This window comes from Panthera onca, chromosome C1, assembly GCF_046562875.1.
Source record: "Panthera onca isolate mPanOnc1 chromosome C1, mPanOnc1 haplotype 2, whole genome shotgun sequence".
Classification (NCBI taxonomy): Eukaryota; Metazoa; Chordata; class Mammalia; order Carnivora; family Felidae; genus Panthera; species Panthera onca.
Genome location: NC_138346.1, coordinates 130,375,829 through 130,387,909, shown reverse-complemented (window position 1 = coordinate 130,387,909; position 12,081 = coordinate 130,375,829). Strand labels below are relative to the sequence as shown.

General features: G+C 35.4%; 1 protein-coding gene and 1 pseudogene across 7 annotated transcripts in view; one reads left to right on the top strand and one right to left on the bottom strand.

The window, feature by feature from the left end:
- The window catches only part of NTNG1 (netrin G1), a 334,190-nt gene that overhangs the window by 27,156 nt on the left and 294,953 nt on the right, over positions 1–12,081 (top strand). The gene's annotated exons all lie outside the window — the stretch shown is intronic.
- On the bottom strand, positions 5,731–6,645 carry LOC144617073 (LYR motif-containing protein 4 pseudogene; annotated as a pseudogene).

The following is a 12,081-nucleotide window of genomic DNA, read 5'->3' as shown; positions in this document are numbered from 1 at the left end:
TGAAACCTGTAATATATGGTATAAGAAAAAGTCACTCAATACATACCAGACCCTTGGTTTGACTTAGGCCTTTGATACCAAAAGCTTTGCTGGAGAGATGACACTTACATAAGTGAGATATATAATAATTCCTAACAATAGGTGATTACATATCAAAGTCACTGCTATTGTCATTGAGTATCATGGGTTTGTGTCCTTGTTCAGATGTGGGAGTAGTCAGAAAGATCACAGTGAACACAGAATTCAAATACAAGCAACCTAACCTGGCTTATGTCTATAAGTTCTGATGCTCAGAGGGTCTTCCATAATCCTAGCCCAAACCCCAATGTTCCTTCTTCTCCCAAAATACTCATTTAAGACTATATGACATTTTCGCTGGCACACTGGACTATTGGTTTTACCATTGTTTTCCAGTTAGAAGCATTTATAAGACTGCTTAAATGCCTTTTTAAATTTTGCTTCAGAATGTTCCAGAACAAATCTTCATAACTCCATGAATCTGCCTACAGCCATCCTTAAAGTGACATGAATTTATGCGTGGTCACCAAGAAAAACTTTATTCTGAAGGAATCTAGCCATAAATGGTAGAACATCAGTGTTACATTTTTCCCAGTTTATTAAATATTTGTGATATATAATGCTATTACATATAGTTCATTATTATCTGTGTTGAATTTCTAAAGTGTTTAAAGTTCAAATCCCAGGCTAATTATACTAAAAATTCATATTTCCATTAAAAACAACTTAAAAATGATCTCATACATCTTGAATAATGTTAATCCTAATATGTAGGTGGCAAAGCCCCATTTTATAAATGAGAAAGCTGAGATCTGAAAAGGTTAATGACTTTTTCTAAGTCACAATAACTAATAAATAATAGATGTTAGGTTATCATATATTTGTAAAGTTAATAGTAATGAATTTTATTGGGTATACTTTACCAGGCACTGTGTAAGTGTATAACATGCGTAAATTTAATCTTTGAATGAAAGCTTGAGTAGATTTAAGAAGGATGTAAATATGTCGCCCTTGAGTTTTCAATTTTTTTCAAAGCCATACTTTTTTTCTTTTAATGGAAATGTCTTTTGTTAGTTAAGTAAGCACTTGGCAAAAGAACTTTGCAGTCATTATTGATACTCCTTAGCTTGGTTGTCATAAAGCCTATGAAAGGCTTTCTCAGATTCCTGTGGGCTCCATACAATCAGAGGCATTGGGCTATTGACAAATTGATACCAGAAAAGAACTTTGAGATCTCTGGAGAAAAAGTAGCCTGCAATTTCACAGTATAACTCATGGGAGCTTTACTGTGAAAATAGAAGATTATTCATGTAGTCGCAGTCTGAAATGAGGAAGACAGTTCTCAAATGTTGCTTCTGCTTGCTTTTCTTTCCTTCTCTTGAGTGGAAGTCCACAATTATCATAGGAAATCATGGGTAATGTTCTCCCTTCCATTTTAGAATAATGTCAAGGAAAAAAAAAAAAGACTTCAGTACTAGACTCTAACATAAATAATTTCAGAAAGCTCTAAATTTGTGTTTATAATGAAGTAGTCACTAATCTATAAACTAAGACACTATGCTTAGGAGAGTACTTTTCTGATACACAAATCCTATTCCTTGTTAACATTCTGGATAGCTGAAAATGTTTCTCTCTGTGTAGAAACTTGCAATATCTTTACTTTAACTTGGCCACGTGTTTCTGCCTTCACCTGCTCGTGAGCAGCTCTGCTCCTTTGAGGAAAATAGAGGTGGAATGAAATGGAGGTGACATTTCCCAAGGTCAACAAAATAAACCCAGTGGTAAATCTATTTTAAAATCATTCTCTTTTGAATGGCATCCTGGGTGGACATAAGCACAAGCACATGGTATAATTTTTTCCCCCAAGTCTATAGCAAGGTCTTTGATCTCTCTACTATTTAACTGAATCCTCCAATCTTGGGACAGGTCTGTCATTTGCTCAACCATAGAGGGCTGATCATAGAAATGACCAGAAACAAAATCTATAGAAATATCTTAAATATCTAAAAAAAATTGATCAAATTAACCAATTTTAAATATGCATCATGTTTTTGATAGTCCAAAATTTACTGAAACCATCATGAAGTCCTCCATTATGTAGGCCGCCTTTTTTTTTTTTTCCCTACCAAACCCACACCGACATTTGTTGGTATAGCAAAAATGAAACTATCCATTTATTTATTTATTTATTAACGTTTATTTATTTTTTAGACAGGGAGAGACAGAGCATGAACGGGGGAGGGGTCAGAGAGAGAGGGAGACACAGAATCTGAAACAGGCTCCAGGCTCTGAGCTGTCAGCACAGAGCCCGACGTGGGGCTCGAACCCACGGAGTGAGAGATCGTGACCTGAGCCGAAGTCGGACGCTTAACCGACTGAGCCACCCAGGCACCCCGAAACTATCCATTTAAAAGAGTTTAATCTAGATATATATTCTTTGATTCTGTAGTCTGTGTATCAAACTGTTTGCTTGAGTGGGTATTTTTATAGAGTATTTTTAGAGATTTTTAAATTAAAGCATAATTAATATATAGTGTTAGTTTCAGGTATACAATATAATTCAAAAATTCTATATATTTCTCAGTGCTCAACAAGATAAGTGTACTCTGCTATCCTTTCACCTATCCTCCCACCTTCTTCCCCTCTGGCAACCACAATTTGTCCTCTGTATTTGAGTCTGGTTTTTTGTTTGTTTTCTTTGTTCATTTGTTTCTTAAATTCCTCATATGAGTGAAATCATATGGTATTTGTCTTTCTCTGACTGACTCATTTCAGTTAACATTATACCCTCTAGATCCACCCATGTTGTTGCAAATGGCAAGATTTCATTCTTTTTCTATGGCAGAGTAATATTCCATAGTGTGTGTGTGTGTGTGTGTGTGTGTGTGTGTATCTCACATCTTTTTTATGCATTCATCTATCAATGGATCCCCTTGGTTGCTTCTATATCTTGGCTCTTGTAATAATGCTGCAATAAACATAGGGGAGCATATATCTTTTTTAAAAAATGTTTATTTTGAGAGAGAGAGAGGAGAAAGAGTGGGGGAGGGGCAGGGAAGAGGGAGAGAGAATCCCAAGCAGGCGTTGAGCTGTTAGCATAGAGTCCAACACAGGGCTCAAACCCACGAACAGTGAAATCATGACCTGAGCCAAAATCAAGAGTTGGGTGTCTAACCAAGTGAGCCATCTAGGCACCCACATATATCTTTTTGAATTAAGTGTTCATTTTCTTTGGGTAAGTACCCCATAGTGGAATTACTGGATTGTCCAATAATTCTATTTTTAATTTTTTGAGGAAACTCCTAAGTTTGGCTCCTAAGAAACTCATGTGTATATCTTCTTTGGAAAAATGTCTGTTCAGGGCTTCTGCACATTTTTAATTGAATTATTTGTTTTTTGTGGTGTTGAGTTGTGTAAGTTCTTTACAAATTTTTGTTATTAACCCCTTATTGGATATATCATTTGCAAATATATTCTTCAATTTAGTAGGTTGCCTTTTTGTTTTGTTGATGGTTTCCTTTGCTGTACAAAAGCTTTTCATTTTAGTATATTCCTAATAGTTTAATTTTGCTTTTGTTTCCCTTTCCTCAGGAGACATATCTAGAAAAATGTTTCCATGGCCTATGTCAAACAAACTGCTGCCTGGTTTCTTCTAGGAGTTTTATAGCTTCAGGTCTCACATTTAGGTATTTAGTCTGTTATGAGTTTATTTTTGTATATGGTGTAAGAAAGTGGTTCAGTTTCATTCTTTTGCATGTAGCTTTCCAGTTTTCCCAGTATCAGTTGAGACTGTCTTGTCTCCATTGTATATTTCTTGCCTCCTTTGTTGTAGATTAATTGACCATATAAGTGTGGGCTTACTTCTGGACCCTCTATTCTGTTCCATGTATCTATGTGTCTGTTTTTGTGCCATTACCACACCATTGTGATTACTATAGCATTGTAGTATATCTTGAAATCTTGGATTGTGATACCTTTAGCTTTGTTGTTCTTTCCCAAGATTGCTTTGGTTATTCAGAGTCTTTTGTGATTCTATTCAACTTTTAGCATTATTGGTTCTAGTTCTATGAAAAGTGTTGATAATTTGATAGGGATTTCATTAAATCTGTAGATTGCTTTGGGTAATATTGTCATTTTAACAATATTTATTCTCCCAATCCATGAGCATAGAATATCTTTCCATTTGTTTGTGTCATCTAGAACTTTTTTCATCAATGTTTTATAGTCTTCAGAAGACAGATCTTTTTTGTCTTCTTGGTTAAGTTTCTTCCTAAGTATTTTATTATTTTTGGTGCAATTGTAAGTGGGATTGTTTTCTTAATTTCTCTTTCTGCTTCATTATTGGTGTATAGAAATACAACCAATTTCTGGATATTAATTTTTTATCCTGCAACTTTACTTACTTCATTTATGAGTTACCATAGCTTTTTGGTGGAGTCTTTTGGGTTTTCAACATAGAGTACCATGTCCTCTGCAAATAGTGGAAGTTTTACTTCTTTCTTACCAATTTGGATGTCTATTTCTTTTCTGATTGCTGCCGTTAGGACTTCCACTACTATTTTGAATAAAAGTAGTGAAAGTGGACTTGTCTTATTCCTCATTTTAGAGGAAAACCTCTCAATTTTTCACCATTGAATATGATGTTAACTGTGAGTTTTTCATGTATGGCCTTTATTATGTTGCAGTATGTTTCCCCTAAACCTACTTTTTTGAAAGTTTTTATCATGAATGGATGTTGTAATTTGTCAAATGCTTTTTCTGCATCTATTAAAATGATCACATAGTTTTTATATTTTCTCTTGTTAATGTGATGTATCATGTTGATTGATTTGCAAATATTGAACCACACTTGTATTCCTGGAATGAATCCCACTTGATTATGGTGAATGATTTTTTTATGTATTGTTGGATTTGGCTTTCTACTATTTTGTTGAGGATTTTAGAATCTGTGTTCATCAGAGATATTGGCCTGTATTTTTCTTTTATTGTGGTGTCTTTATCTGGTTTTAGGTATCAGGGTAATGCGGACTTAATAAAATAAATTTGGAAGATTTCCTTCCTCTTCTTTTTGGGAACAGCTTGAGAAAAATAGGTATTAACTCTTTAAATGTTAATAGAATGCATCTGTGAAGCCACCTGGTCTTAGACTTTTATTTGTTGGGAGTTTTTTTTATTACCAATTCAATTTAATTGCTAGTAATCAGTCTGTTCTAATTTTCTATTTCTTCCTGTTTCAGTTTTGGAAGATTATATGTTTTTAGGCATTTATCCATTTCTTCTAGGTTGTCCAATTTGTTGACATACAATTTTTTTGTAATATTTTCTTATTATCCTTTGTATCTTTCTCGCTCTCTGTTTTTGATGAGACTGACTAAAGGGTTTATTAATTTTGTTTGTCTTTTCATAGAACCAGATCCAGGTTTCATTGTTTTTCTAGTTTTTATTTCATTTATTTCTTCCCTAATCTTTATTATTTCCTTCCTTCTACTAGCCCTGGGCTTTGTTTGTTTTACTTTTTCTGGGTCCTTTATGCGTAAGGTTATGTTGTTTATTTGAGATTTTTCTTGCTTCTTCAGATAGGCCTATAATGCTCTAATCTTCCCTCTTAGAATAGCTTTTGCTGTGTCTCAAAGATTTTGGACCATTGTGTTTTCATTTTCACTTGTATCCATGTTTTTTTTTTTTTTTTTTTTTTTTAGAGAGACAGTTCTGTTTACTGTCAATGAAGCAAAAACAAAGTGTGGAAGTGCTCTAAACAGGTGATGATGAGATATAAAAGAGGAGTGACACAATAATACACAGAATTATTCTGAGTGAGCTTCAGGTCTTCATTCTAATACTCAAACCAAGAGAGAGCCATCCTTTTCCACTAAGGCTGCAGAAGAATGGAAATCTGACTGAGCTGCTCCTACAGCAGACAGAGCAAGAAGCTGTTTTAAGCTGATGTAAGAGACTACTTGTGTTCTGTTGAGAGCCCCCATCCCAAGCAGAGAATGAATGCTGAAGGTGGTCTACAGCTGTTGGAGGTGCCTGGTGCCAGCTCCCTAAGTCCTGGACTTCTCTTGATTCTCATTCATAAACTTGTCAGTCAAATACAGTTGGCCAATGTGGACCTGCAATGGATTATTCCGAGGCCTATTTTGACTTTATTCACTAGGGTTTGAATTTCTACAGGATCCTTTACCTTCTTATTTTCTCTGAAGTCATCTCTTATCCTCCTTACCACATAAGTTCTGTAATTATAGGAGCTGAAATGCTTGCTATCTCTCAGCATCAACCAGTGCAAATCTAACACTAGTGCATGGCTGGAAGCTGTCATTTTGGAAAGAAAAAAAAATGGGTCCTCTTTAAGGAGGTCCAGAGTTGAACCTAACCCACAAAACTTTAGTCTATGCAAAACCACGAACGAAATAAAATAAAATGCAGTGGGGCTTGGTCTTGCTAGAGGGCCAGGCATCGGCCTTGGTGAGCACTGTCCCTCCATGTATTTTTTAAATTTTTTCCTTGATCTCTTGGTTTACTCATTCATTATTTAGTAGCATGTTATTTACTCTCCATGTATTTGTGTTCTTTCCAGATTTCTTCCAGAGTTTCTTGAAACATGGCGTGACTGTTCTTTTGATAATGGAATCCTAATGCGTGTACATTTCTTTAAGGTCTTGCCTGCCTGGGAGAAGGCAAGTTTATAACGGAGCAGAAATCTACAGTAACTTAAATGGATCAATACTAGTTCTGACAAGACTGGCCCTTGGCCAAGCTATGAGGTAGCAACACTTCCATTTGCTGCTTACTCCTCCCCTGATCTTTACAACTTATGGGTTTTATCCTCTTAGTGCCTCACATGGGAATTGAGGACCTTTAAAGGGGAAGGTCTTAATAGGAATATTTATGCTGCTACCCCTTCTAGAAACATCTACATTTTTATGGGATCACACAAAGAAGTGAATGGCTATCCACTAATGAAATTTTAAATGGTAAGCTATCCATTTTAGGTCAAGGAGTACTTTCTACTATCTATCTCTTCTGTCTGATACAACACCCAAGCCACCTCGTGCTAGCGTGCTGTATCAGAGTCCAACCAGAGAAGCAGAACTAGTAGGAGATATATATTTAGAAAAGTATTTTAAAATTTTTTTTAAGGTTTGGTTATTAATTTTTGAGAGAGAGAAAGCATGAGTAGAGGGGAGGAAGAGAGAGAGGGAGACATAGAACACCAAGCAGGATCTGTGCTGGCAGGTGTGGGGCTCAAACTCAGGAAAGCATGAGATCATGACCTGAGCCAAAACCAAGAGTTGGATGCTTAACTAACTGAGCCACTCAGGTGCCTCTGTATTTAGAAAAGTATTGCATACAACACCCAGTGCTATGAAAACCAATTTGACAATAAATTTCATATTAAAAAAAAAAGAAAAGAAAAGAAAAGTATTGCAAAGAATTGGTTTACGTGACTATGGAGGCTGGCTAGGCAAGTCCAAAATTGTAAGGTAGACTATCAGGAAGGGTAGGCTTGAACTCTCAAGCATGTTCTGAGGCTGCTTTCTATAGTCACAATTTCTTCTTCAGGAAAGCCTTGCCTCTGCTCTTATAGCCTTTAAGCTGATTGAATTAGGCCTATCCAGACTATCTAGGGTGATCTTCCTTACTTAAAAGCCAAATTGATTATGGGTTTTAATCACATCTATAAAACACTTCCATAGCAACACCTAAATTAGTGTTTGAATAACTGGTGGCTGTAGCATAGTGAGTTTACACTTCAAAAAGACCATCACATCTGCTTTTTAAGAAAATTAAGAAAATTATTTTCAAAGTGTTTTGCTATTTAGGTTTTTTACTTAAAAAATATACTTTAAGCCGTAAAGGAAGTGAGGTTAAAGGGCGTATTAGAGCCTAAAGAAGATCAATAAATTATTTCTTTTTTTCTTAGGCCAAGTCTACGTCATACTTCAAAGTTCAGGTGAGTGACAGGTTTCAGTACCCATGCAATATTTTTTTTATCTTTATGATCATCTTGTGGATGATGATTTAACAGGATAATTTAGCAGCCTTAATGAATGACAAATCAACTAATTACAAGCAAAAAATTATTGTTACTGATGATGCTGGTAAAAAAGTAATTACTTAAATGTCAGATATAGTATCATTAAGGCTAATAACCAGATACAAACTGAACATAATTATTGGTGCTGATAATTAAAACCAGTTGGAAATGAATTAATTGGATGTACCATTTGGTATTATTTATGTTTTGTTTTAAAACAGCAATTATAGGTCAGGTTTATAAAACACATTACAATTTATTGAGTTACCATTGCTGACCCCAAAATAAGATAATAGGCAACTGTTTGTCATATTATAGATACATCTAGGCTCTCAATTCCTATTTCTTTTTTTGGAACTTTTTAAAGAATAGGAGGTTAATAATGGGGCCATTATTACTTGTTGTACCATACAAATATTGAGTATCCTAACCTACATTTTAATAAGGCAAAATTTCATTATGTTGAAATGTAGCCCTTAGTATGTGAATAAAACCAGATTGATCGGTCTTATTTTGTCAGTTCAAAACCAGATACATTTTTTTAGCATGACATTCCTGTATTTCAAATCAATACCACACTCTGTGCCCTTTTTAATATTTAAAAATATAAATGGCTGAGTTATTGATGTTTTAAAATGCTCAGCAAGTATTTATATTTTTTTTCTCATTATGTACACGTTTAACTAAACACTTCCTAATTTTCTCTAATCATTCTGTACCAGCTCTGAGTCTTGGACTTAGAAACATCTATTTCTCCTCCCCACTGGCCTTTCACCATCTTCTCAAAATCATTGGCAGAAGGCACGGAAAGGAGATTTAAGACTTGGGATTAAGGTTTTTCTTCCCTCAAGGTGTCTGGCTGCTTCAAAGACACTGGATTGTTTTTGAGTCTCAGTGGCTTGCGTTGGTCTGCCATTGAGTGGCCCGGCAGAGGCCTAGAGGCTCTCCTGCTGTTCTTTGCCAAGCTTCCGTGGGGCTCTGTGAGTGCTGCAGTTCCCAGCATTAGTCACTACACACCTGCTGCGTCTATCACTCTAAACTCCATTTCCCTGACCCTCATAGACATGACTGACCACCCACCCTCTGAAGGCCCACGGTATTTCCGGAGGCTCTAAAGTGACCATGATTAACCTTGTCCGATTCAGTATGATTGCCAAAGGCTGACAATACTCCTGACTGATTTTCAAGTATCACATTCACTTTGGGGCATAGAAATACTTTATCAATAGCCTGGATTTTCCTGGGGAAGTGGGGAAAGGAGGGGACATGGTAGATGAGAGATCCAGGAGTCTTTAGAACCAAATGTTTAACTTATTCTTCAGTCTTTTTCTTTCCTTCCTTTACCAACTTGACAATCTAGTATATATGCTATTTATTTGCTTTAGTTGTTGTATGCTTTTCAGATAGCCACTTGACTATATAGCAAGCATATTGCTTGTTGCTTGTTTAATCCTCAAACCAGTATGAGGTAGGTATTATTGTCCTTATTTTACTCTTGAGAACACGGAGACTCAGAGAGGTCAAATAGTTTTGTCTGTAATCACAAAGCTGATGAATGACTGGGGTGGGATTCATCCCTAATTCCAAAACCTGTACTCTGCCAAGCGAATTCTTGGAGACTGCAATAATATATTAAAAGCTAACTTCTAATGAGTGCCTACTATGTGTGAGGCACTATTATAAGAACTTCTGGGTGTGCTAACTCATAGCAACTCCATAATTAGGTAGTGTCCCATTTTTCAAATGAAGAGGGTAGAGCACAGAAAAGTTATGTCATTGCCCAAAGCCACAAAATTAGCAAAAATCTCGGCAGTCTGGTTTAAACTTCTTATGTTTAACTTGTATACTATGGCATAATTCATGAAGTCAAAATTCTAGAATCCAAGACTTAACATATACTTAACTATACTGTTACTAGGAAAAAAAAAAAGTGACCAGTCATTTGGTTCAGCCATTCTCAGAATGTGGCATCCATTGGCTTTGTTTTTATAAGTTGTCTTAAGAGAAAAGGAATTTTTGTGAAACCAATCTGAAAAGGGTTTGCCTTAAATTGTAGACTGCTTTTCCCATATCCTCTCACTAGGGACTCTCATAAACATAAATTCACTAATTGATACTTGAAAAAAAAAAACCTAGCATTTTAAAAAGCAATAGGTACTTGATAGAATGTTTGTGGTATGTGAAAATAATTTTTCTTGGAAACTCTAAAGTAGAGAACTTGGTAGTGTCCTGCGATCTATGTGCTGTGAACTTTTGAGAACAGCTGTGTTTCTACAGAAATCACCTTATTCAGAAGAGAGGACTTTTCTGTTTCCAGACTGGTATGAGATTGGTATACGAAAGCTCAGTAATAAATTAACTGGTCCCCAAGAACATCATAATGGCTCAGGAGTAGGAATTGAAATTATACTTCACTTGTAAGCCGTAATGTGTTATGTATCAAAGAATAAAAGTAGGTGTGCTCCATAGATTTACTGAGATATATCCAGCCATACTGCATTTTTTTCCATAGCACCTTAAAATTTCCTCATAATTCACTATTCTAGAAGTCTTTTCCATTTTCTATTTTGTTCCTTTTCCCCTTTATTCTTATCTATTTATTTACTTACTTATTTCTAGGGTTGGTTATAGCATAGCCTAGAATACAGAAAGACTTGTGTGATTCTTTAGAAATACCAATTTCAAAGCCCTGATTGAAAGGGATTGGTGTTTCTCTTTTTCAGTAATAGATCAATTGAATATCCTGTCATATTGTTTGTTTGTTTTCATCTGTTTGTTTTTTTGTTTGTTGCTAGGGGCAAGGAAGAAGTAAAGAATTGGGCCAGTGTTTGACAACAAAATATGACCCATAACACTTTGCTTTGCCTGAAAAATTATATGCCATGCCCAACACCTTTTAATAATGCTCCAACACATTTGCTACCTAGAAAGTAGAGTTTTATAGCTGTCTGGATTTTAAGGAAGACCATACCCATCTGGTGAAGTAGTGTGAGATGTTTAAGAAATTCTTGTTTAGAGCAGTGAAATAAAATGAGACAACAATCATAGCTCTTTATTCTTGCCCACCATCCTAAGATAGATAAGCAAATCTTAAGCATCGAAATACTTCAGTGTCACATTGAATGTTTATTCTCAGTTCTGGAAGAGAGATTTGAGTTTTAGAATTCCATTTCTGTATAGCATTTAAATTCCATTCTAATTCCTTCAGAATTTTCTGATCTTGATTAATCAGTGCATTACACTAGTCAATATCACTATTGGAAGAGGAAAATTGAGTCCTGTTCAGGATTAATGTAGCTTAAAAAGTAATATGTACTATATTTCACTGGAGAAAAGTATGTCAAGATTGTTTTTATTTGATCTTGAGATTTCTGTTGTTGTCTTCTTTTTTTTTAATGTTTATTTATCTTTGAGAGAGAGGGAGAGCACAAGTGGGAGAGGGGCAGAGATGCAGAGACACACACAGAATCTGAAGCAGGCTCCAGGCACTGAGCTGTCAGCCCAGAGCCCAACGTGCAGCTCAAACCCGCAAACCACATGATCATGACCTGAACTGAAGTCAGACACTCAACCGACCGAGCCTCCCAGGTACCCCGAGATTTCAGTCTTCTAAAATAACAAACTATAATTTTAATCCAATCACTACAACAATATTTGAATAGTATTTGTTTTTGAATCATCTCTATCTGCTTAATGATGGCATTTATTGAGTGTTTCATGCTACATTTTCTGTTCCTTATAATAACCCCGTCAGGTATCTATCATTGTCCTCAAGTTATAAATGAATAAAGGATCAAAAAAGTTTAGTGACTTGTGTAGGGATACACTACTGATGCTTGAGCTGAATTCCATGAATTTCCACTGCAGAATCCATCAATTTGGCTGGATATTTTGTTCAAAAGTATGCTAAAATATGCATGTCTTCTTGCTTATTTTCTTATTTTCTTTATTAAAAAAATTTTTTTAACATTTACTTTTATTTATTTTTGAGAGACAGAGCAAGACAGAGCACGAGTGGGGCAGGG